We start from the raw sequence: 26988 nt of genomic DNA, 5'->3' as shown, positions 1-26988 counted from the left end.
AAAATACTACCTTGAGTTGAAAAATTACATTTTGAAGAGTTCATGGTGCAATCAACATACAATACTTCCAAATATATCCACAAATATGTGATAGGACAACAGGCATAAAACTAATGACTACAGAAGGCAAAATGCTTTTAATCCGATTCATGCAACATTTGAGTGGACAGTGAATTTTGGGGGGAAAATTTATAGATTTTTCTTTTAAAATCATTACTGAAATGTGAACTACACATTAAGAACGATTGCTGTTCTCACAGTTTCATATTTTAATTAGGGTATTAGCTGTCAAGAAAACAAAAGCTATCCTGAGGGGTTTACAGAGCATCTTCCCCAGCAACAGCACATATTCACAAACTATCACATCTTTGAAGTGATGCAGCTAAATCCCCTTCGACTGGTCACCAGTCTATTTTAAATGGCAACTTGTGGTTTTATTGACAAACTTCCTTCGTCAGCAGTCGTGGGAGTCTATGTGCAGTACTGGACTTTTCCTATCAACACACACACACACACACAGCTTAATGACAGACTCATGAATAAGACGTTCATTCCTTCGATCAAACGCCAGACAAAGGTGACTCACATATGGCAGAGATTGGCGTGTGCGATGGGTTTCATGGGCACAAAGCGACCCATTTAGACAGCTGATCACCCTTGGCCCCCTCCATCGTCCATCAGAGAATCTAACTCTCTGCGCTTGGAGGCTCACACTAACACCATTTCTCTACCCAACATTACACAAACACCAGATTCCATCAGAGATCCCCCCGATTCCTCTGAATGCACAGAGCAAGCCAAACATCACCCAGCCTGAGATGAGTGGCCTGATCACACAGGCTGGGTGGAGCGAGAAACAATCCTCCTCAGTGTTCGCTCACACCCAGGCCACCGCATTGCCTCTAAGATGTGGAGACGGCAACATAGCTGATGGCCAAGACTTGACCATAATATGTGTCAGCTGGATTGGATTTCAAATAAATGCATCAGGAGAAGGTCGTGTTTGAAAACAGACGAGTTCTTCCACTGTGACTCAGCAAAACCTCTGTGACCGGCCGCTCACGGAGAGTCTTTCGTGACAGAGAGGGGAGTACGGGGTGGTCACTATCCTACCATCGTTATGTTTGCCCACAGGGTTTGTTATCTTTTGGGCTGTCTGCTTGTTTGTTTGTCAGTCTCAAGTGCTTTTGCAGAGCTATGCCTAATGAACCCAAGTCCCCAATTTCCCATATAAAAATCCCGAACCAATAAACAGAAAAATGAAGTATCGGCCGGCAAAAGCAGGGGAAATGTTTTCGGAGGATTAGGAAGCTGGAGACAGGCGGTTCGGCCCAATGACATGGCCAAATTGAGTATTCTGAACTCTCAGGAGCTAGATTATATGCTCACACTGCTGCCCCAGTTGCTTTACATCACACACACACGCACGCCCACACACACAACCAGCGTGAGAAAAATCCAAGCACATAAACAACGCTGCTCCACTACAAGCACCAAACTCTGTTTCAATTCATCTGTTGACATTTGTCTACAACAAATGTTTTTTTGTGCTCCAGCTAATTGCTAACTATTTTCTTGATTTCGCATAATTTTGTCAACTTAAGTGGGTCTACAAACCTCCTGTTGTGACTGACCAACAGCGCAAATATTTATCCCACTACCACATGAGTTTGAAAGAGGAATAGAAAAAATTGCAATGGTGCAGATTCTATGAACACGAAGCAGGACATGGTGCACACCTTTCAGTTGATAGCTAGAAGACAGAACTATCATATAATTTGCAAATTCTTACATGGTTGTAGCATCTGCATGCACATGCCTATTTAAATATGTATTTATCTAAACATGTACCGAGTGAATTAGATGTTACTGTGAAAATCTCTACATTTAGAATTTAATAATTCTCCCTTGGCTGTTTTGTTTAACCTGTATATAAACAAAACCAGACCTTACAGCAGGAGATACTATACTCTGATCGTTCAACAATTCTATCTCAGTTATATTTTACTGCTGTTTTCCTGATCCCACAATCTAAATTGAGTATTTATCAACCATCTGCCCCAATCTGGAAATCGGGCCGGCCCAGAATCAGAATTCCAATCTGGTCCGGCCTGATTCGGGATCAGAATGGCCCAGGTTGGAATCCTGCCTGTCTACTGACTCAAATTGGAATCCTAGTGTTAAAACCTAATGTGTTATACACATTTGAGGTTTAATAACATCTTGAAAAACCTAAATAATGATAATGTTTCTGAATAGTGGAATAATATTTTGAATATTACTGGAATCAACTGGATCATATTTGGGTGAAGATCATTAAAAAATATAGCTATTACATTGAAAAAAATAGATATCTTTTTTTAGGGCTGTCAAAAGATGTTTTTTTAAATCACAATTAATTACATTTTTTCCCATAGTTAATCAAAATTAATCAATGTTTGCATTGCATTTTAAAAATTCTGTTGTTTTGCATTTCAAAGCAGTTTTCAGTTCATAACGTAGAGCATTCGTCAGTACAAACAATCAGTTAAAAAGTTCAAATTAAAGCAATTGTTGAAATTTCAGCATCACAACTCCCTGCAGCGACTGATTTCTTACCCCAGAGCGTCCTGACTGGAAATCAAACAGAGAAAGAATTTCCTTTTTGACCTTGTTGGATATTCCTTCAAAACAATGTGTCATGTAGGTCAATTTAATACAACGTCTATATTAAAAATACAGTTTTAAACCTGAAAAAAAATCCCTGAGCCTAACTTTGTGATTAATCATGATTTTTAAAAAAATCTATCTTTAGTCATCTCTACATTAATTAATGAAGTGAATAACTCTGACAGCTGTAATATATATATATATATATATACATACATACATACATATATATATATATATATATATATATATATATATATATATATATATATATATATATATATATATATATATATATATATATACACATGCAGAAAGAAGTCTGGAAGAAGCTGAGGGGAAAATCTTTCCAAGTGCAAGAAATACAATTCAATGCCCTCAGTTGAAGGACGAGGCTGAAGGCAATGAAAAGCAGAAAAAAAGATAAACTGCATACAAGTACAAGTCACCAAAAAATTGTGCTATTGTGTGAAATTTAAATTAAAAACTGAACATAGAGATTCATGGGGTGACTGTAAATCCATATTCTTTCACATAGATTTTTGATTAGACATTTTAATGTGGTTAAATGAAAAATTTAAAGTTTTTTTTTTTTTTCATTTGATGGCAGTAACAAAAATAGGGAATGAGTCAACAAAAGGTTGGAAAATGAGTTATGAGTCTGCACAGAAATTAAAAACAACTCAAGGAGCTTTCAACAATCAATTACAGCAACTGGCAACAGGTCAGTAACATCAGTGGGTATAAAATGACATCTGGAAGAGGCACAGGCTGTCAAATATAAAGACGGACAGAAGTTCACCAATCTGGTACAAACTGCATCTAAAAAATGTTGAACGATTTCCCCTAAAATTAAACTTTATAAAATGGTGATGACTTTGAAGCTCCAACCATCTACAGAGTGAAACCCAAACAAAGCTAAATCATTTCTGGAAAGTACTGAGGTTTCAGAAGAGCATCTGCACCCATCCAGACATTTTGTTCATGGAAAACGATGCGAAACTAGAAATTAAAAACATCACAAAATGATGGCTCCACAGTAGAAGAGCCCTGGTGATGAACAGGCCTGCACGCAGTCCTGACAATTCAACTATGGAAAATAATTTGGTGCATCTCAAAACAAAAAAATATGGCAGCAAAGGTCTGGCACTGTTGACAACTAGGAACCTGCATCATGCAGCAATGGGCCAACAATCCCCTCCCAAAACTCCAGAAACCGACTCTCTCACTTCGCACATGTTTACAGACAGTTGTTAAAAGAAGAGGTGGATGACACACGATGGTAAACATGGTGGAACTGGGTCACACGAAGCAGAGTGGACCAGCAAGACTGAAAGTAGAGGGGAGGCTACCTGGTGGGGCAGGCTTCAGAGGGCAGGCAGGGGTAAGAGAGAAGTGACGCTTTGCAAACAAGACCACCCCCCTCATCACTCCATTCACCCCGAGGGTCTGCAGAGCAGCGGCGCTGAGGGGAAACCCTCAAGAAAGGCACAACCCACCACATTCCACCAAAACAAACAAGCAGGGCCACCCAAATTTTTCAATTAGAGCCCCAGGAAGGGACAGGAAATGGATCAGGGTAGTCTTGCCCCACCAAGAGCTGACTGAGCATTAGTTGCTGCGAGGAGGATCGGAAGAACAAGAGGTGATCTTGGGAGCTCAATGAGTCCAGCATGGGCATCACTGCTGATGATGGACAATGTATTTTTAAGATATGGTGCTAATCTGATATTGGGTTATCGATCAATGGCGCTCATTTACTCAGCTGCCACAATCAACCAGTTAAACAGACAGACAGACAACCCTACTGAAAGAGAGTGCTTACAGACCAATAGAAGGCAAAACAATAAATACATTTAAAAAAATGAGTAGTTAAAATTAAGTGTGACTATGTGTTAAGAAATCATAATTTACAAGAACTCATGAAAAAAATGAAATAAGGAAAGTTTAGAACAAATATTAATAGTGGAGATATCAATACTATTACTGCACGGAGTACTTGATACAACCCAGTGAGTACCAAGGGACATTATCAATCAGCAGCAATTGGACAAGTGAGCCTCAGCGATGACTGTGGTTTCGAGATTAGAATGGCAAAAGTAAGAAAGACCATGAATTACATTCTGCCAAAGAATCAAGAGGAGAGGGATAGGTTGCATAACACTGGCAACCTGATTGGTGATCAAGTTGCCAGTATTATACAGCCTATCCTTCTCCTCCTGATTCTTTGAGTCATTTGGGATAGCAGAGTTAGCCTAATGTCCCTCACTGAGGCTCAGTGGATCCAGGAGGATTTCACTTCAAGTCTTTCTACATGCTGAAAGAGTTTCTGGGCTCACACTTTGATAAGTACAGGTATCAGTACTTGGTACCAGAAAATAGCTAAAGGCTAGTACTAAACTCGATTCATTCTATATGAAAAGGTGCATCCATAATTAATAGTGAATGTGAAGACAATGAAGACAAAATAAACCATCGTGAAAAAAGTGTTATATGTATGTCAGTGTCGTGGTCAGGCCCACACCACATGATCCAATATTTACAGCTTGGCCTAAGATTAAGCAGGCAAGATGCGATGTTCACTTTCATGAGATGAGTTTCACTCTCAGTGCACGAGAGTCGACAATACTACTTTACTTGGATTTTAACTGTAGAGCTATAATGTTTAAAACAATCTGGAAAAAATGAAAATTAAACATGTTTCAAAAGACAGGGAATAAAGAGTTTAATGCACATCTAGGGCATCCAGTAAGGCATATTTTTGTTGCTTTCTTTTACTGTGATTTTGCATTGCAGTAGTAGTTAGTAATGCTTTGTAAATTTCTGTACCACCCACAACAAAAATCCAGAATGAAATATTTTCCATATACAGAAATGTTTAACTCAAGTGTTAGCTTTTTGAAAGTCTCCACCTCTAAGTGCAGTTGTACAGAAAGTGAGGTTCTGCATTAAGTCTCCCACTCTGAGTCTGCTTCTACAGAAAGTCTCTCCTGCAGAAAGTCTCCTCTGAGTCTGGTTCTGCAGAAAGTCTCCTCTGAGTTTGGTTCTGCAGAAAGTCTCCTCGTATGAATCTGGTTCTACGGAAAGTCTGCTCTGAGTCTGGTTCTGCAGAAAGTCTCCTCGTATGAATCTGGTTCTACGGAAAGTCTGCTCTGAGTCTGGTTCTGCAGAAAGTCTCTCCTGCAGAAAATCTCCTCTGAGCCTGGTTCTGCAGAAAGTCTCCTCTGAGTTTGGTTCTGCAGAAAGTCTCCTCGTATGAGTCTGGTTATATGGGACAAAGTGCGGTGATTAATAAGTCTCCAGATGAAGTAAAGCTGTATGAGAATATACATACACCACAACAACACAACATACGCCGTGATTTAACTGAGCTAATAGACGCTGATGAAAAAGAGCGTCACATTACTCAGTCCAGTACCACCACAAAGCGGTACATGTGCAGAATAAACCACAACGATCTTGCCATCAGTGACTTTAGAGGAACAAAACATCTTGTGTTGTTGACACATAAGACAGCTGGCTAGCAAGAGTTAGCTTCCGCTAACGCAAGCTAGCTGAAATAAAAGACGGAAGTTTCAATTTATGCTCAAAGCAACCTTGAAAAAGACATCACGCGAGTCAATGCTGCTAAACCACAAACTGCCCAAATGAGTCCTGGCTATATCACAGGAGGAGAAAAGACCAGAAGAGGACAGAACTCACAGTTAGCAGCGGCTCCTCTGCACAGACCGTTTCCGGTGTCACGTGACGCGGGTGACGTTACGTGTGACGTAACGAGCAGATTTAAAGCAGTGAAGTTGTGAGTTCAGCTCACATGTGAAGAGTCTCTTGAAAAAACACATTTATCTCTGTATCTCCTCTCATTACGAGAGCACTTGGAGCTATTCCCTCTGCTGTATGTTTGCTTTTCAAATTCCCCCCCAAAAGACCTTATGTCCTAAAACTAACCTGCAGAAACAGAAACACCTGCAGGGAAAACCCTCTAATTATAAATAAGTCTATTAGATCCACAACTTTTTCCTCTGTGTTATTATACATTGGAATACATTTGTGAATATTCACCATGAAAAAAGGTTTGGCTCCTCCGTTCAATATAAATATTGAAAAAATTGGGTACTGGGGTTGGACTATTTGATGACTGTATGTAAAAAAGAAAAAAAAAACTGTCTAATAAATCTTGTATTCCTAATGTAAAAGCATTAATCTGACTGTTGGAAATACTTTTTTAAAAAGCCATGTTTTATTGCTTTTCATAACAAGTAAAAGACTTTACATTTTATCAGTTCAAACAGTCAAAAAATCTGAACTTTGTGAATATATTTAAGTCAAACACCTGACCATGAGATGAATGAATGAGATGTAAACATTTAACTGATAATTACTACTATATACTTCAGTTACCTGTAAAAGCAGCTCAATTACAAAACTATTTAAAACAGTTGCTAAGAATTGATGAAATTCTATTTTCAATTGCAAGTACAAAACTCGTTTTAAAGTACTATCTATACCTGTACTTACTAAATCCAGTACTAACATTTAACGACTAACAAGCTGGCTAACAACTTCAAGAGTTAGAAAAAATAACTTGTAATCATAACTGTCATAAGGTATTCGTAAATGAAACTTGAATCATTGAAATAACTTGTAACTTCTATAGTTATTCAACTACTACAGTGTTTAAAGCCCGATAGAATCCAAATTATAATTTTCAGATAATATTGAAGTAATTATACTTTCTGAGTATTTAAAACAGTACCTAGTATGTAGTAACTATGAATAAAGCATTATCTTTAAATGCAAGTAAACAAAATATAGCGTTTTAAGGAATGACTAGTAATAGTTACTGTAATAAAGTACTAATTTTCAGTTATTCATAAATTAAACTACTACAGTGTTTGAATAAATAACCTATAACTGTGTAATCAGTTTAGGATTTTTTTTTAAGTTACTGGTTCAGTAACTCCACTATTTCAACGTTTAAAGCATTAACTAGTGCCTGTAACATAAACCAAGCACTACATCTCAGTAACCAGCAAGGTACCTCCACTGTTACAGTCTTTAAAGTAGTAACTTATAATAGAAAGTAAAAATAAAAAAGGAAAATTTTTTTTTATTAGTAAAGTAAGGCCATTCGTGTGGTGTCTCGAACAGCCTGTTTAAAGCAAGTTACTGGTTCAGTAACTCTATTACAATATTTGAACTATATTAACAAGTACTACATATTGGTGACCAGCAGACTAAGTTTTCATAGCAGTAACTAGTAGAAAATATAAACAATGTATGAATTTTGATAGCTAGCAAACTAACTACAACTGCTAGTTGAAGTAGTATCAATAATTACTACTGTAATTCAGTGGTAATTATTTAGTTACCAGTAAATTAACTCCACTACCGAAGTATTCAAACTGAAAGAATGCAAGTTTTTGTTGAAGCAGTAACTCGTAACTACAATGGATTAGTTATGGATTAGACAGCAGCCTTCCTCACAACCAGAATGAATTTGACAACAGAATAGTACTGAATAGAATAAAATGGAATAGAATACAATAGAAGAGAATAGAATCCCAGAACTGTCATTGTATTTATGTGTGAGCCTTTCAAGCAGACAAATTATGAATACACACACATGCATGCACACACACAGGCAGACAGACAGACAGACACACACACACATACACACACACACACACACACAAATATGGACAAAGTCAGACAACCGTCCCGGTAAACAATGTTTCCTCATCCACTCTCGTGTTTTGTTTACTCCTCTTGCTCACTGTTATGATGATGATGTTGTTTATGGTGATAAAAGACACAAACCCTTTTTTCCAGGTCATTGCTTAATCCCTTCAGTTTGACACATCTCTCCAAAATTAACGTTGAAAATGTAAATACTCTCTTGTTTATGGGCGAGTAAACCCAAATTAATCTTTGGAAATGTTTATTGATATAGGCAAAATTGAGACGCTCACGAAACAGAGAGCAACGATATAAAGGCTGTCCTGTCTAATACTCCTTTTGAGTTGTTTTCTTTTGTGATCAATTTTTTTTTTTTTTTTACCTCAAGAAACTCAAGTATGAAAATCAGGAGGAAACTTCTGGTATCCTATATCTCGCTGCAAATTGGGCTGGAGTCTGTTTTCACTTCGGTGTTTGCAGCGCTGCATGTCCTTTGTCAGGGACCTTCTGAGTCCGTTGGGAGATTTACCCGTTTTCTCATCTCTCCTTTCACGGTGCATCGCTGAGGTATTTCCACTTGTTCTGGGAAAGGCGCAGCATCATTAGAAATGCAACAGAGACCACCCAGGCACACACTAGAACACCGATACCATTACATTTATCTCACCAAATTGTGCAGGGCAGAAAGAATTCCTCTGATAAGGCAAGGCCCAGTCTCCGAGGAGACCCCATCGTCCAATTAGACGGGGCAATCTGGTAATTGAGGGATCAAAACTGTGACTTGGGAGTTTGCACAGATGCTGATGTAACACAGAGGCTGTTTGTCTACACAAACATCAACTTACAGCAATGACGCTGGAAGATTTTGATCTCAGTCTCAGTGGTACAGTCGTCACCACTGAATGAGGCCATCGGCGGCATATAGCACATCCCACCCAACATATCCAGGATGGCTGTGGCTCCGTTAGTACTGCTGGCTGGTTGATAGTTCGATCTCCCATCTCACATCAACAACCGTCCCAATGGAATGTATCAGCACCAAAGATACTTAATGATCTACTTGTGTCTTTTTACAGGCAACTTTAAGATGTAGAATGTACACCAAAGGCAGCTACTGTGTGGTCTCATGCTGAAGTTTCTTATTTATTGATAAATACACAGGTGGCTTTGAGTCCTCGATCTCTATCCTCTACTTCCCAATCCATTTAGTTTACATTTGACCTGAATGAGTGACACCCAGCTTTAACTCAACACATTGCTGTCTTTGACATATTCGCCCAGAAACTATACAACTGATCAAAATGTTATCGGATTTAATAATTTATGGCAAAGAAAGTTTTTATTGGATGTTTTTCACATTGTTAATTATTAAATAGTGCTTCAGAAAAGTGATGTATATACAAGTTACCATAGGTTTAGTTCTCCGTTAAAGGGCTAACTGAACAAACCAAGCTGTTTTGGAAAATCACATCTTCTTTCCCTTCAAAACTATAAAGAAGGATAGATCTCTGACTTGCAGAACGTAATAAAAATGCCACATAAAACTCAAACACTCCAAAAGTGCCACACATTCTAAAACGGTCACATACTGAAAATGTTACACGTTCTGAAACTGTCACACAATCTACAACTATCAAAAATAAAAGTGGCACACGTTCTAAAACTCAAACATTGTAAAACTGTCACACATACTGAAAATATCAGACAATCCAATACTCTTAAGCACTCTAAAACTGTCACACATTCTGTCACACACCAAAACTGTCACAGAAACTAAAAATATTACACCTTCTAAAACTCTAACACAGACTGAAAATGTCACAAATTCTAAAACTGTCACACATTGTAAAACTATCAAACATTCTTGACCTATCAAATGTTCTAAATATAAAATGTATGTGCATTTTTTGGTTCAATACATTTTATCCAAAAAATAATATATAAGCATTTTTGACTTGCCCTGGTTTACCACTAGAGGAAGGTTATCTAGCACTGGTTGTTCATTTACAACAGTTTGAGAATCATGGAACTAGATCAAATTGTTGTTGAGTGTCAAAAAGTCTTGCACAGTTTGTCTCTCTGGTAGAGAGAAGGACATTTTTGTGGCACTTAACATAATTATAGTTGCCATTATCTGCCATAAACAAACTGTCACAACCTCCCAAGAATGAAAATGGTTAAAACTGCTAAATAATTCAGTGCATGCCTATAGCAAGTTTTCCAAAGAGTAACAAACACTGACATCAGATGCAATGCTTTGAAGTGAGTTCTGCAAGGACTGAAAATCCCCAAATACTGCTGTAAGGCTCTTCCCTGCGATTTTCACCGTTTTACTCTTTGTAGGTTTTAATTTCACCTCACTTACATTTGCTGTTTTTGTAGCCTTGCCTTGCCGTAATTAAAGTCTTAATACGCTTTTCTTTTTGTATGTGTCCGTTATAATTCCATATTAATTTATGTATTTATGTATTTATTTATGTATTTATTTATTTATTTACTTATGTGTTGTTCATTCATATATTAATTTTAACGTAATTATTTTCATTTATTGACATTTTATTTTCAGTAGATAAAATGGTTAATTTAATGGTTAATTTAATTTAATGGTTAAAACTAAATTGAAAATACACAACAAAATAAATAGTGAACCTTCAACTATATTATCATTATTATCATTATCGTTATCATTATTATTATTATTATCATTATTATAATTATTATTTATAGCCTTGTCAAAAAAATGAATGATCAAGTAAAAAAACTGCAATCATAGATATTTTTTTTCCAAAAGTATTTTTATTGGGGTTTTCACAAAATAATGGGAATAATTCCCAAAGGTTATAAATATATTTTTTTTCCACAAAGAAAAAAAATATATACATATTTTATATATATACATACACACACACACACATATAAATAAAACAAAATAAATAGATCATTTTAAAAAAACAAATAAAAATAAATAAATACTGTGAAATACAACAATAAGCATCAGCAAAAAAATGATATGAGTATTAAATGCAATCTTGCAAAGAGAATAGCAGAAGAGAAAAGACACACACACACACATATATATAAATAAATTAAAATATATATATATATATGTGTGTGTGTGTGTATATATATATGTATATGTAAATATATATATATATATATATATATATATATATATATATATATATATATATATATATATATATATATATATATATATATATATATATAACATGTCTTATGTTGTAAATTTATATTACATATGATAAATAAAAAAAGTCTAAAATCCCACAACAAGTTAAGAACATTTGTTGAAAGCCTTAACAGATACAATACAATACAATACAATACAATATTATATAAAATAATAAAATAAAATATAATAATAATGCGTGGTATGAATCAGTCTGCCTGGGTTTGACTGGAACTCTAGTGGTTTATTTCTCCAGGCAGCAGAAGCGTTCCTCGTCATGGTGTTGTCTGACACCAACCTTTATGCTATCCACGCCAAGAGGGTCACCATCTAGGGATGTTCTATACCACTTTTTTTCTGACCGATACCAAGTACAAGTAATTCATCTTCAGTACTCACCGATACCGATACTCATACCGATACTTTTGATACATAAAATTCAAAATAATGCAATGACAGATCATTTTTGAAAAATGACTTTTAATTCTAAAAAAAAAAAAAAGGCAGCAGGCCACTGTATTTAAGTCCAAAATAATAGTCTGAAAAATAAAACAAACAACTCTTTGAGTTTTACACTTTTTTAAATGAAATTAAGTGCAAGAGAAAACAATTTCTCTGAGTTTTAAGTTTTTTTTTAATGAACTAAAGTACAAGATGTAAATAAACAACTCTAAATTATACACTTTTTAAATGAACTTATTTTTATGTTTTATAAATGAACTAAAGTTCAAGATAAAACAGTTTTCTCTGAGTTTTACACTTTCAATGAACGTTCAATGAACGTTTTTAAATGTACTCATTTTAATAATTTTTTATGAACTAAAGTCAAAGATAGAACAACCCCTGAGTTTTAAGAGTTGCTCTCTAAGTGTTGCTCGTGTTATTTGTGCTGCTCTCGGATTGGTGCTCCTCAGTTTCTCAGTCTTCTGCAGAGTTTGCCGTAGAGTTGGCTGCAGGATTTTTTTTTTTTCCAGCACAGCAGCTTCAGCCTCTCGTCCACATGCTTCGCTCTGAGGTGTTTCAACAAATTACTAGTGGTAAATAAACAAGATCGCGCACCTCCTCTAGCAGTTTTAGCATTGCAGTGTTTGCATTCTGTAAAGCTCGGCTCGTTTTCGCTTATATAAAAGAATTTCCACACCGGTGAAGTTTTGGTGAGACAAGCAGCCGTTCTCATGCATTCATTCCTGTTGTCTCTGCACTGGACGTGATGCTCATGGAGAAGTCAAGCCACTGCACTGTAGCTCAGCTTCTTCCTCTTTCATGTTTAACGGCAACTTGCATCCCATTCGGTTGCACTACCGTCATCTGCTGGTAAGGAGGGCTTACAGCGCGTGGGATTTTCTTGCCTTGAGTATCGGTGGCTGGTATCGGTAGCCTTCACGAGAACTCGATACTTTGAAACAAGGCCAGTATCGGCCCGATACCGATACCTGGTATCGGTACTCGCACATCCCTACCATCTACCATCGAGACATTCAGCTGGCCCGGAGGATCCGTGGCCAGGACCATCTGTGAATCTCACCGTGTTCCACACCTGCTGGGGGGGCTTTAGTTGGTTTGGGTGCTGTGACCCATTTGCCTTGGTGCATACATAAATCCACCGGCCTTATGACGTGGTGGCGGTAGCACCTCCACAGTGGTTGTTGACCAACGTTAAATTGCCCATATGCCCGCATCACTTCTGCGTTCTGTCTCAGATGGCATAACAATTTCCGGCGCAGCTAACCCAAACCCGTGAGCCTACCTTGTGACGACCTGTTAGAGCAGTAACACCGAAAACAATTCTGCAAACCCTTCCGAACACCGGTCTTCACGGGAGGAGCAGCTGTTACTCTCCATAAAGGCAGAGCAGGTTAAACAGGAACCTAACGGCGCTGTTAAAAATGAAAAAAAAAAAAAAAAAAAAATCATAATAATAATCGCTCGTCTTGGAGCGGCTGCTCTCTGTCGGCTCCAGACCCCGGTCAGCGCTGCACAAAATGCAAGAAACTGAGGCGAGGTACAGAAATAAATAAAGGATCACAACAGCCGCAGCGGGATCCTGAGGAAGAACCGGCGGTTGTTTGATGCCATGGACCGAATTTAGGATCATAGGCCGGCATGTGAAGGCAAGAGGAAGCGGGGTGGACGGAGCTGCTGCCCGGCTGATGTGGAGGTGATGGTAAGTTTTTAAACTCTGAACTGTACAACCACCATTGTTACCATGGAATTATCCACAACTGAAATCTGTGGGTTTTGTATTAAATTTGTGTCCATGCAGCGCGCTAGCTGGTTAGCATTAGCACGCAGCTAAGCTAGTTAGCTTTACACCCAGCTGGACATCATATTCCATGTAGCGTTGTTGTGTTGTATGAAGTGTGGTTTGTTTAACGTTTCTGCAGGAGGACAGGAGCCACTCCTGGACCAGAGTCCTCCTCCTCTGGGCCCAGCGGTGGAGGAGGGAGATGCAGCACCGTCAACATCCGCTCCATGTCCTCCAGCAGGATCGAACATCCACTCCACCTCCACCTCCAGCCAGACTGTCCTGTGTTATTCTTGACCACGGACATCCGGGGAACTAAGAACATCCGATCCAATAAACTTGTGCTGCTACACAACAGAGCGCTAAAAGTTTTAATAACTGTTTAAAGTTAAAAGTTTATTAATGGAATGCCCCTTGAGATGTAGCATCTCGTTTTCGAGGGGGTCCATAAACACATACATATATAACACAATTCACAATAACATACATAAATGCACACATTTACACATAAACAGACACACCCACACACACACACACACACACACACACACACACACACACACACACACACACACACAGGACAGACATGCTCCTTTGTTCCCTCATCCCCCCAATCCTCCATGAATTCTAAAACAGGTGATACATCATTGACGGAAGTTCAAAGGGAAAAAAACCCACAAAAAAACCCCAAAAACAAAAACAAAAAAAACTAAAAACATAAGCAGGAAGCTTTAAGGTGTGAAAATAATAAGGATTGGAATAGTCCCAAAGATGTTACATCGCGAATGGATAAAGGTAATCTATTCCAATCAAATGGAGCCCTATACTGGAAGGCTCTGCGACCACTCTCTTTGTTTGTATGTGGAACAGTAAAATAAGATTATGAGTGCTTCTTAAAGAATATACAGAAGTAACTGGAACTGAACCAAAAATCGTTTAAGATACAGAGGACAATAAAAATAAATACATTTAAAAATGAATAGTATCCAGTGATATTGTCGCCTTTCATATGGTTGCAACCAGCTCAGCATCTCAAACAAAATACAGTAATGAGTTCTATAAGGGCATTTAAGTATGAATCGACATAGAGAATTGAAGAGAACATTTTAAGGTTTGAGATATAAGTCATGAGTGTTTTGATAGATTGTGTCAGCATAATCAACAATAGGGAGGACAAGTTGAGTAATTATTTGCCTCCTGACTTCTTGTGTAAAACAGTTTGCAGACCGAAAAAGAGGAGTTAAAGTAGCATATGTTCGTCTTATGATGTAATCTACGTGAGGTTTGAAGCAGGAGTTCAGGATCAAACCAAAGTCCAAGATATTTAGCAGAGTCAACGTTTTGGACAGTTGAACCATTACTAAATGCAATATGTAGGTTAGGAGATGTAAGTAAGTTATAGTGAGAACCAAAAAGCATGCAGCACGATTTCTTCAAATTCAGCTTTAATTTATTATTTTGAAGCCAGTTTTGCATCAGATTAAAATCTGCTTGCAGCTGATTCTGCAGTTGTGTGAGATCGGAATTAGCATTATAAAGCACTGTATCGTCAGCATACAAATTCATTGAGCTGTTCTGTATAATTTGCGGGAGATCATTTATGAAGATAGAAAAAAGTAGAGGACCAAGGGTGGAACCTTGAGGTACCCCATTTTCAACTGTGCATTTCTCAGATTGAACACCATCAAAACGAACATACGAGTACTGTTTCCTATTGTGAAGATAAGAGTTGAACCATAAAACTGCCTCTTTATTCAGGCCTACTGCATAGAGTTTGTCAAGAAGCAAGTAATGGTTAACTAGATCAAAAGCTTTGGACAGATCTAAAGCTCTAAAGCCAGACTGTACTGGTGATAAAATATGATATGCATTAAGGTACTGATATAGTTGACTGAATAGAATTTTCTCAAAAACCTTGGCAACAGCACATATACCGTAATAGAAATTGAACAATAGTTGTTTAAGTCAGTCGGATCGCCTCCTTTGAAGACAGGAGTAACTCTAGCGGTCTTCCATATTGAAGGAAATGAGCAGGTGTTTATGGACAGATTAAACAGATCAGCTAGTGGAAACATTAACACATGTGCAGCCATTTTAAGAAACCGTCAGGGCCCGCACTACTATTAGTTTTTAATGCACATAGTGCATTAAAGTAAGTTTCGGACAGCGTTATAACATTTGGCTCATGTTGAAGAACCCACACTCTTAAAAGGTCAATTTTGGATCTAAGACTTCTTATATTAAGATGTACAATTTTTAGTCCCTTAGCAGTAAGTGACCCAGCTCAAGCAACTGAAATGGAGAAAAGTGGGAAGAGGTGACAGGAGCAAAAAGACAAACGGACGCAGACAAACTCCACACACACACAACAAATAAAACTGAAAATAAGAATGACGAATAACCATCACCACTTCACTATATGCTATTCTTACTCCTACCCCTAAATTTGCCAATTCCTTTAGTACAATAATCAAAAAACAAAAAAACAAAACAAAAAACAAACAAACAAACAAACAAACAAATCAACCAAAAATCAGTTAATAAAACAGCTACACTGAGACATAATACTAATAAGAGGCTAGGGGGAAAACTACTTAACACAGAACAAAACAAAATAGAAATATGTCTATTTTCCCCAACAACAGCAACAACAACAAAAGATCACTTCTAGTAGAAGGCAAAAATATGTATTTCAAGGTAGTTCAGGATATAATGCAAAATGTAAATATTTCATGCATCTTCATAAAATGTCCATTGTCATTAACTCAAACGGCAGTTTTGTTTCTCTGATTTATGTCAATGGTCTTCGGTGGCATCCTGACCACGCACATGACGTTGTCAATTCCGGAAGAAAACAAATCAGCGTGCATCAGGAGTAATACGTAAACACAGTTGATCTTACCGCTCACGAGTGATCAGATCCAGTTTTAGAAGATTCAAAGACAGAGAGGGACTTCTCAGCGTCCGAAGGTTCACTGAAGAGATGCTGCTCACCAGCATTTATGAGTTTAATCACGGATGGGTAGAGTAGAAAGACTTGAAATCCCAGAGTCCGAGCGGGATTCATCACAGGATAACATGGACGTCTCTCCCTAGCTGTTGTATCACTGTAGTCAGCGGCCAATTTAATTTGCTGACCACAGACCAGCACTGGTGTCTTCCTGAATTCGTTCAAGGTGCGGTCCCTGTCAGTAAAGCGCAAGCATTTCTCAATAATCGTTCTTGGAGAAGTTGACTGACGAGGGGGACCCAGGCGATGAGCCCGCATTAGCTCCGGCGGGCTACGAGCAAGGCCAGGAAACCATTTGGGCAGGCTGTTCGTTAGGTAGGCCAGCATACTGCCTTTTTCCTCCCCTTCTTTAATGTTCATAATTCTAAGATTGTCACGTCGGTTCATGTCTTCGAGGGCCACAAGCTTTTTCTCGACTTGAGCAAGTGCATCGCCAAGTTTGGGAAGAGTTTCCTCATTAGTTTGAACGCGCGTCTCAATCACAGCAATTTGCGAGCGCTGGTTCTCAATATCTTCCGCATGCTTAGACAGAGTACTTTGTATTGTACTCAGTTGGTTTTGTAAGCGTTCAAACTTCTCTTCTGATTTCTTCTCTGCTTCGTTGAAGAATCTTTTCAGCATTTCCTCTAGGACAGCTGCAGTCACCGGTTCAGCCATAGTTTCCTCTTGTTGCTTCACCTTTGTTGTTTTCTGTCTTGTTTTGCACGGCGTAAGAGAAAGCAAAGTTTAGTTGTAGCCTAGAGCTGCGATCCGTGGCTTTTTGTACTGAGGCAGCTGAAAATTTAGCTTTGAATGGGGAGAGGAGCTTGAGTCGTGGCAGTCCTACTCCGCCATCTTGCTGGACTTTCTGCGACAACTGTGCAAGCCCTTACTCGCTACGGTTCCTTCCACGTTGTTTGCCCCTCCGGCCTGGTAGCTAAGGAAGATCACGTGGTGCGTGACGTCACGCCGATATCGAGAATCAAGCCCCAGCAGCTCTAAGGTGAGCAGCAGCCTTGTTCATGCTGTAGATATTGCAGGAAACCATTCAGCATCTATACTGGTATTCAATCAAGTAAAAGCACAGAGATACGATCACCACTGCTGCTCCAGCTGGATCCAGGGCCCAGTGTGCAGCTTACTGGATGCAGAGCACTGAAATAAATCTATGCTGCTGTTTCTGCAGCTCCAGTTTGCTCTGGTGAACTGTGGATGTTTACGCTGAACAGCTCTCTCTCGTCCACTGTTACAGTGAACACAAACTGGTGAAATAACTAAAACTGCGTGAAAAATGACAACAGATAATAATGAATCTATTACAGAAGTGCAGAGCCATCAGCTGATAGGCCACACTTTGTAATTACACCCTGAATAACATCCAGCAATGTTACTGTCCAGGAACGTCTCCACCACCTGCCACCACAGCGTCTGATGGGTGAATGCAGGGTGTGGGTGGCAGTGCCTTGCTTAACTGCTCTCTTTCCCCTTTAGCTTTTTAACCAGGAGGAGGCTGGAGCACCACCCAGACCTGACAGAGCCCCTGAGAAATCCAGGCTTCAGGTGAGCTGGGAACTGCAGCGTGACGAACGGCATGTCCATCAGGAGGAGCAGGAGGAGGAGCGGCGTCTGAACTTGCAGTTCCTTGAAGATGAAGCAGGGCAGTGAGGCTGAATGAGGCTGATTTGGCCTCTCATCTCAGCCAGCACAGCAGAGCCAGGTCTTCAGATGTTTCTGCTGGTCCAGACCCCGAGAACCCAGCGCTACACAGGAGCAACTCAACAACTGGTGGTGTTGATGTCCTTTCCCATAAAAACTGTTTTCACACCCATATGTGTTTTAAAGGGGCTGTATCATGCAAAATTCACTTTTTGTATGTTTTAACCTTGTTATATGTCTATGTACTCACCAAAAACACCCCCAAAGCGTTTTTTTCCTTCGTGCCTGCATGTTTGAGCTTTCCTCCTTGTTGTGCTGCTCAGAGAGGCAGCCCCTCCCGCACCCATGAAAACGCTCTGTTTTCCCACGTTCACGTCACACGGAGAAGATGGCTCCCCTGAGCCCCCCTCCCGCAGGTCCTCGGCAATCAGCGTTGCTGCTTTTTTCTAACTCTGATTACGGAGATAAACTTTAACCATCGTCTGAAAGCAACAGTCAAGCAAGAGCAAGAGTCTGAAGGGTCTGAAGGGTCTGCGCTTGGTGAGTTTCTAACAGGAAAAGATGTTTTCGCGTGTATTTCAGTGTAGAGAAGCTAGAGCCAAAGAGCTAAAGCTAACCCTTAGAGACGCTAACGAAGCGCTGATTGGTTGAAGTTCGCTGTCAGTCAAAGTCCACAGGGGGAGAGGCGGGATTTTCAGTGAAACAGAGCGTTTTCTCTTCCGGGTTTCAGAATTAGCCCCAGAAAATCTTTTATTTCACACAAAATGACTTTTCCTTTGCGCCAAAAATAAACTATTACCATGTTAATGCCATTTCTAGGGTTTGGACTAGCTAAAAAAGCATGATACAGCCCCTTTAATTTACTGGTTCTTGCTCAACACAAGCACAGTAATGTTTTTGCATTTGACATTTCTTTCCAAGTAGTGGTGCTGAATGGAGATGAAATAACTTCACGTGTAAAGGTTGCACGTGGTGGTGTTTTGAGTATTTTTTACGGTGATCATCATGAACTTCAGTCCAGATAATTCTGCACTGTGACACGTTACAGTAACAGGGTGCTTTATGGAAACCACACACTTCAGTCTGACTGCTGGTTGAAGAGCCAAAGGTAAGGTGGAGCCAGGGTCATCCACATGTAGGAAGAAGTCAGTACTGATCTAATCTTACCCCATTACGTCTTTAGACACAACTGTCACTAAATACAGCCTTATAAAACAATCCTCCTGTTATCAACCTACTTTTTTGAGCTGGCCTCACATTGACAAGCATGTAGCCTGCACAATTCCTAAGACTAGTTTGAAACTAGACCTCCTCTGACAGCAAACTGTTTTGTCTGTCAGAGGAATTTATGAATATTACCCAGGTGTGGGCAAATCTATTCTTCATATAGAACAGAATAGACTGTATTTATCTCACCATGGAGACATTTAGTTATGGAGGCTGTTGTGGAAATTCTACGAATAAATGCACCAACGATGAGTTCCTTATTGATGCCTTTTATTCCAGTTGCAACGAGAGAGAAGCCACCACTGTCCTCAGTCAGGGTGAGTTCTGAAGTTCTGAGACACCAGTGTTGGGTAGTAACGTGTTATTAGTAACGGCATTACTTTTTTCAGTAACGAGTAACATAATGCGTTCTTTTTAAAATTCGGTAAGTCTGTTTCCGTGGCCGGGACCATCTGTGAATCTCACCGTGTTCCACACCTGCTGAGGGGGTTTCTCACATGTCAGCCTTCCTTTCCACTGCATCCTACATGTGATATTGATGGGAGTAATAAGTAGACAAGTGCGTCCTCATGCATGCCTGCAGCTGATCAAAAATAGAAGGAGAAAGTTTAACGTTGAGATCTGCTGCAGTTTGGGTTCACATGCAGTTGTGAGAGTTTGCAGTTACATGTGTGTCCCGACGTGACTCCCGACTCACTTCAGCCTCTGCAGAGGCCCAGCATCGGTCCCCGGACCATCCCGGGAGGACGGGGGTTATCCAGGGAGACGCAGGCGGAGATGTTTTCCTCCCAACTCAGGAGAAGAGCGTCGGGGGTCGGAGGAGCCGCCCAACCAATCAGATCAATGCGTTTCTGGGTTGAGTTCCTCCAGCGCTAATGTAGTCAGGAGATGAGACATCCCGGCAGGATACAACACAGAATGCTGGTGTCACTAGTGAAGGAGAGAAACGGGAACGTGGAGCTGGTAATAAGACAAGAAAGCATTGAAGGTCTGGCTGCAGGGAGGAAGAACACAACGAAGCATAAAGCTCGCAGCAGGTACTTCATCAACTCTCCCAACCAACAAAGATGGTTGTTTTGTGTGTGAGAAAATTATTCACCGCAGAACTTCACAAAACGAGGCCACGAGCAAGAAAGCCAGGGGTCAGGAGGCCAGAGCTCCTGCTCAGAGGAGGGAAGAACCGAGTGAAGAGACTTTGTTATTGTCTCTGAGTTTCTCCATCCAGCGTCTGACAGAATATTCAACACCGGTTAAAATAAACCATCGTCCTGCATCGTCCTGCTGTAGCAGCAGCTTTTAGACTTTGGTGAGACTTGTTTCAGATTAATATTTGACTAACTGATTGTATGAAAAAATGCTTTAGACTAGCTTCTTTTGTCTTCTTCTAGTTTTGCACTAAATTTCAGTTGAGTTCAGAGCTGGATTCTGACTAGATTAAGGCTGATTGTTGGCTACATCAGAACTCACTTTAGACTAGTTTGAGGCTGGTTTCCCAAGTGGGTTAAGACTCAGCTAGTTTAAGAACGTTCTTTTTACCTTGTTTTTAACTCAATTTCAGATGAGTTCATGGCTGATTTTAGACCACAGGTGGATTCAGTTTTGCACCAGTTTCAGGCTGGTTTTCCAAGCAGTTTAAAATTCAGTTGTGTTGTAGATTAGGACTCAGTATTAGACCAGCTCAGGGAAGGACTTTTTGACTAGTTTATTACTCAGCTTCTTTGTAGTTTAGGTCTCAATTTTAGACAAGCTTTGGCAAAGTTTTTTTTTTTTTTTTAACTACTGTAATCCTCAACCTTATACTAGATTACAGTGCTGCTGCTGACTGAATTAGGGCTTAGACTACTTTAGCAGTGGTTTTTAACCTAGTTTAGTACTTGAGTAGCACTAAAAGTTAGAACTTTATACCAATTTAGGACTCAACTGTAGAGTAGTTTACGACTACATTTCAGACAAGTTTCGGACTCAATTTTGGCGTGGCTTAGAGCTGGTTCTTCTACTAGTTTTGGATTCAATCTTAGACTAGCTTCAGATTGTTTTGTTTTTAGCTCATTTAAGACTATGTTAAAATAGTTTAAGACTCAGCTTTAGACGAGTTTAGGAATTAATTTTAGACTAATGTTGAGCTGTTTTGGAATTTGTTTTTGATCATTGCAGATGTAAAGTTCATGAAGGTCTCCCACGTAAACCCCCACAATTCAAAGTTTGTTTCATGAGTCAGGGACTTACCAGCTGATCTCATGTGTGGGCCTCATAAGATGTTTTTATTTTTAGCATCAGGGTGAGACGAAGACCAGAGCGTTGACGCTGGAGTCCAGAGGAGGAAGATCGCCAACTACAAAGACTTCATCACTGAATGTAAGTTCACTTTTTGGATATAGGAACTTTATGTATTCTGTTTCCAAAACCAGGAAGTGAATGCAGCTTCAGGAACCCCTGCAACACAGGGATGAGAAAAGGGTTGAGGTGTTGAGGTGTTGGTCTTTGAGGTTTTGGTTTTGGTGTGTGACCACTGATCAGCACTTTAATATACCTATGTTTAGATATTAAAGTGTAACAGACACTGGGTCTTTCAGCACTTCAGGCCCTCTTAGGACTATCTGAAGGATTTGAACAGAATCAGGTTCAGTGGTTGCAGATAACTGAAAAAATGATCCAGAAGAGATCCTAGACGTTCATGGTTTTCTTGGTGAATTGGTTTCACCATATACCTGGAGTGGGAATGGACTGCACATTCAGAGCCCTGAGCTTCGTGGGCTCTCCTCGGAAAGGAGTGACATGAACATCAGTCAGGTTCAGCGTTTTCAGATTTACAAAAGCCTGTTCGCATTATGAGTCCTTCAGAGTTTTGTTTAGGTATTCTCCAGAGTAGTGCGGCCTCGGAACCCGAGCCGTGAGCTTCCACCTGACTGAGGACAGACTGAAGAACCACTTCTATCGGGGGCTGACTGCGGGCCTCGGCGTCGGGCAGCTTTTTTCGATGACATTGCTGAGGACACGCCGCCTGCGTCCTCACATCAGAAATCCTCCTCCCACCAGAGACTGGCCTCTCTCCCTCTCTGCAATCAGCTCAACATTTACATTCAGATGAGTGTGCCGCGGCTGCTCGGGCCGCTGGAATGTAAATTTACCCAGAGATCAGTTGGGGACTCCAGCAGATTGGAGGGGGGGTGGGGGGCGGAGGAGGTGGGGAAAGTGATCTCGTAGCCTCACACCTGTCCTGACCTGTCTGCTTTTGGTGATTAACAACATGTTACTTATTCTGGAGGTCTTCCTCCAGTCTTACCTTTCTGTGACGTTAACCATTCTGACTTTGTCTTGACGGTGCATGCTGCGCTGGCACCACTGCTCATCCCTGAACCCTATTGTTCATTGTTTGTCCTCTGCAGTTTTTTCCCATGGGCCCCTGGCCAGTGAGAGGAAAAGGTCACTGTAAATATTGCGCTGAAATCCTCCCTCCCTCCCATCGAGCTCCTGAAGATGGAACAGACGAGCAGTGGGTGAGCACTTCCTTCCTGCGCAGGGCATTTCAACTGTAAGACATCAAACAAGTAGGAATCCCTCAGTGTCAAAGATCGCAGTGGTGAGCTCATGTGCTCCATGTTGACGTTACTGTAACCTCGACATTCAGACCCTGTCATGTCTATATGCATGCAGCCACCATGAGGTAAACCTGCATTGTCTCTTTTGAGCTTTAAACAGTCTCTGCTGCTTTTAAATGTCCAATAATGGACTTTTAATGTCAGCAGAAGATTTCTATCTTGGCCTTGAAAAAAACCTCAATATGTTCTCCGTGGTAAATTAAGTGAGGCTTAGGAACCCGTGACCCCTGTGTGGCTAATCACTAGCCTTCAGCGCTGCTGTTAATATAAGACGGAGAGATTTTAAATAAACCTCTGATATTTGGGTTTGTTTTGCTTCAGAGTGGCGCTCTATCTCTCGCTGCTCCAGTTTCCTGGAGCGGCTCTGCCTCACTTCTATGGGCTCCGGAAATCCAGTCCTGCGCCAGGCTTAGTTTGGAAAAGCAACCCGATGAACACAATGCAGGGACGAGAGTTTGCGGGGAACAGAGGGGCCTTTCAGACGCTTCGCGCAACGTGGACAGTGACTTACAGGAGCATCGACATTCACACAGTCTCCCATCACCTTAAAAGGCCATTACTGTTAGTGCTGGATGCGAGCAGGTGAAGAGAACACATGGATGGTATGTAGGCTTTAGCTGCCAGGTTTAACCAACCAGATTACAACCAGGCTGCTGACAGAGGGTCCGCTCACAGAAGGACTAGTCAAATTACAATAAGTAGTACAGATGGACCATTTCCACATATTCGATTGAAACCTCTCATGAAAACTGACACAAAGGCTGTCGAAACCATATAAAAGAAATATAAAATAGGAGCCGCCAGCAGTATTGTTCAAGTTCAAAGTTCATGGCTTTTCCAAAGTGCAGTAGATATGATAACATGACTTTTGAAAGGTGTCAGTCGTTCAGTTCATGTGGATCTCCATAGATGGGAACTGAATATTAGGAGGGCAACATAGGATATAGACTATATTATCTTAAACTGTGAATTCATTTCTCCATGAAATATTGCTGTTAGTTTTTGCAACCGATACTGTTCATCACCCAAAACAATTTCACCTTAGAGATGTGTAAATCATAGATGACAACTAACTATACGTCTGAAGAGTAAGGTTGCTGCTTTAAAGGTTTTATCTCCACATAAGAGAACTTTAACAGATGTTCTTTCACCAAATCGATCTCAAACCGTCCACAATGAGCAGTAAAGTACCCAAAAAAATTGGATTAAAATCCTTGCAGAAATGAACAAATAATTCTAATTAGGATGTAGTAAGATATATTTAGGGAACTTTAAAAAAAATTTTTTTGCAGATGGCTGTTTTTCTTGAAAGGCTGGAGGAGTCTTTTCCATATTCATGAGTATTTGCAAAATATAAATAACATTTTATTGATTAATCACATCAAAAATAGCTATAAGTCATTCCATTTACAGAAGATATAATCACTAAAATGACATTAAATTAGTTTGTATTACATAAAGTTTGTTTATATCTTGAAAATAGATGACACATCAACTTTTCTGTCTGTGCAATGCTTCACTTCCATTGTTCTCACCCGAGAAACATTTAAACACAGAAAGAAAGAAAAACATACTGTATGGGGCCATTAAATTTTAACTGAAGACAAAAAACATGACTAAATTGAGAGTGGCATTGCATCTGTTAGAATTACAATTTCAAAAATTATTTATTGCCACTTTTGTCCGTCATGGAAAACAGCGATGAGCCACACTGACGACTGTGTTACCGGGCAAAGGGGTTAAAGAAGAGACGCCTGGAGAATACGTGAGAATTTCAGCAGTTTAACATGAGATTTAAAAAGAAAAAAAGGAGGGTGTGAGAGGGTATAAAGGGGCATTTTCCCAAATATGTTCAGGCTTTTACCACCCAGGTTAACATAACATGTTCCCGCCTTCTCATAACAGCACAGCTTGGGCCCCCCGGGCGAGACAACAGGCTACTGTGTCTCCGGAGGTCCCACTCAGAGTGGCTCTGAGCAGAACGGCTCTCTGGGAAAAAGTCCCAACGCAGAATGAAAAAGGAAAACCGTGAGGCCAGGAGGATCTGGCCTCCTTTAATGCAGATTGTCTTCCAGACTGTGTAATGTGAGTTCAGATTTTCTAGTTAACATGCATTGGCGGGTTTGTGAGCGGAGGCCGTCGACGCACGCGGCGGTGTGTGTTCTCGGCTGTGATGAGAAGTGACAGCTCGGAGTGTGTTCATGACTGTTTGTGTTTATAAACAGGTGGACTTCGTTACAGACGGGGGTTATTTGTGTGTCGGATGAGTCCGAGCCAATCGCAATCAAGAGGAGAGCCCAAAAATATCGTAAACTCTCTCAGCTGATGGCTCCGACTCAGGTTTTCTGTCGTCATCAGTTAAATATTCACATTGACTTACTGATATAACACCACCATATGTTACAGCCGCTACAGAGCCACACACCACCCGAGGCGGACGCAGTACTGAAAATATGCACTGTTACAACACTGACATTCTACTCAAATACAGAGGAAAGCACATGAGTAAAAGTACAAAGTGCCACTCTCGTCTGGTAACTGCACTCAGTTCCAAGTGCTGCTGTTACAAACATGTAACTGACTTCAATTAAAACTGAAAGTTCAACATGTTTACTTCAAGAACTGCTTCGATTCGATACTTCGATGCCATCGATTCCTCATTGATCTTTTTTTATGAGAGTAAAACAGCTGACAGTTTTTATAAAAACACACCTTTCTGGGAGTTCAGAGATCAAATAAAATGATTAAAAAGTTTTGAGAGTTGCTGAAAATATGTGAGGTTCATTCAGAAATTAAAAAAAAATAAAGCATCTAACCAGCCTGATAGAATACTGAAACACACACACACACACATGCACACACACGCACACACACACGCACACACACGCGCGCGCGCTCACACACACACACACACACACACACACACACACACACACACACACACACACACACACACACTGAAAATAAGATCCCAGTTTCCAGTGTGTGAAAGGAAGAGCGTGGGCTTGAGTGGGCTTTCTAATGCTACACATGGGCTTTCTTATCCCACGGATCCGCCTGTCAGGGTTTAAGCACAGTTAGTCATAAATATTAACTGGCCTCTCTGTATGGCTCACAGAGCTATGATTTAATAATATGTCTTCATTTCCGTCGTTAAATCAATGACATTGAGGATTCAGGGCCAGAAACTCCTCTGGAGTCACTCAGGATCTCTCTCACTCTCTCTCTCTCTGTCTCCCTCCCTCCCTCTATCTCTGTGCATGTGTATTTACAGAGGAGTAAATGTGGCTTCAGCCCAGAAGGGGGCACCCCAGAATGTAATTTATGAACTCACAGGCTTTAGTCTGGACTGAGTGGGGGGGCAGAGGATGCGCATTGAACTGGAGGCGAACAAACACACTTAAAACAAACAAGCAAACACAATAGATTTGTTCAAAGTTTTAAAGCTGAGGGGAGATTTTGATTATTGACTGCAGTCTAACTGAAATGATGCACAATAGGCTTCACTGTCAGAGAAGAAATTCATCCCAGGAGGAGGACATGGAAACATTTACTGCTGTACTACTGACAAGGAGAGATGGATAGATCGACAGAAAGATAGACAGTCAAACAGACAGACAGATAGATATATAAGATAGATAGATAATTACAACATGAAGCATTAGTCATCTTTAAAAAAAAAAAATCCAGACAAAGGTGAGATGAATTCAGTTGAAGGTATTTATTAATCCTGCCAATATCTTGTTTGTGTTAA

General features: G+C 40.0%; 1 protein-coding gene across 2 annotated transcripts in view; it reads right to left on the bottom strand.

The window, feature by feature from the left end:
• The window catches only part of exoc2 (exocyst complex component 2), a 55267-nt gene extending 48871 nt beyond the window's left edge, over nucleotides 1-6396 (bottom strand). For both annotated transcript variants that reach the window (XM_030082463.1, XM_030082464.1), the window contains exon 1: nucleotides 6352-6396. The gene's annotated coding sequence lies outside the window, so the exon portion shown is untranslated. The remainder of the gene's footprint in view (nucleotides 1-6351) is intronic.
• Nucleotides 6397-26988: the final 20592 nt, after the last annotated feature.

Source organism: Salarias fasciatus, chromosome 23 (assembly GCF_902148845.1).
Source record: "Salarias fasciatus chromosome 23, fSalaFa1.1, whole genome shotgun sequence".
NCBI lineage: Eukaryota > Metazoa > Chordata > Actinopteri > Blenniiformes > Blenniidae > Salarias > Salarias fasciatus.
This window is presented reverse-complemented; position numbering and strand designations above follow the sequence as displayed.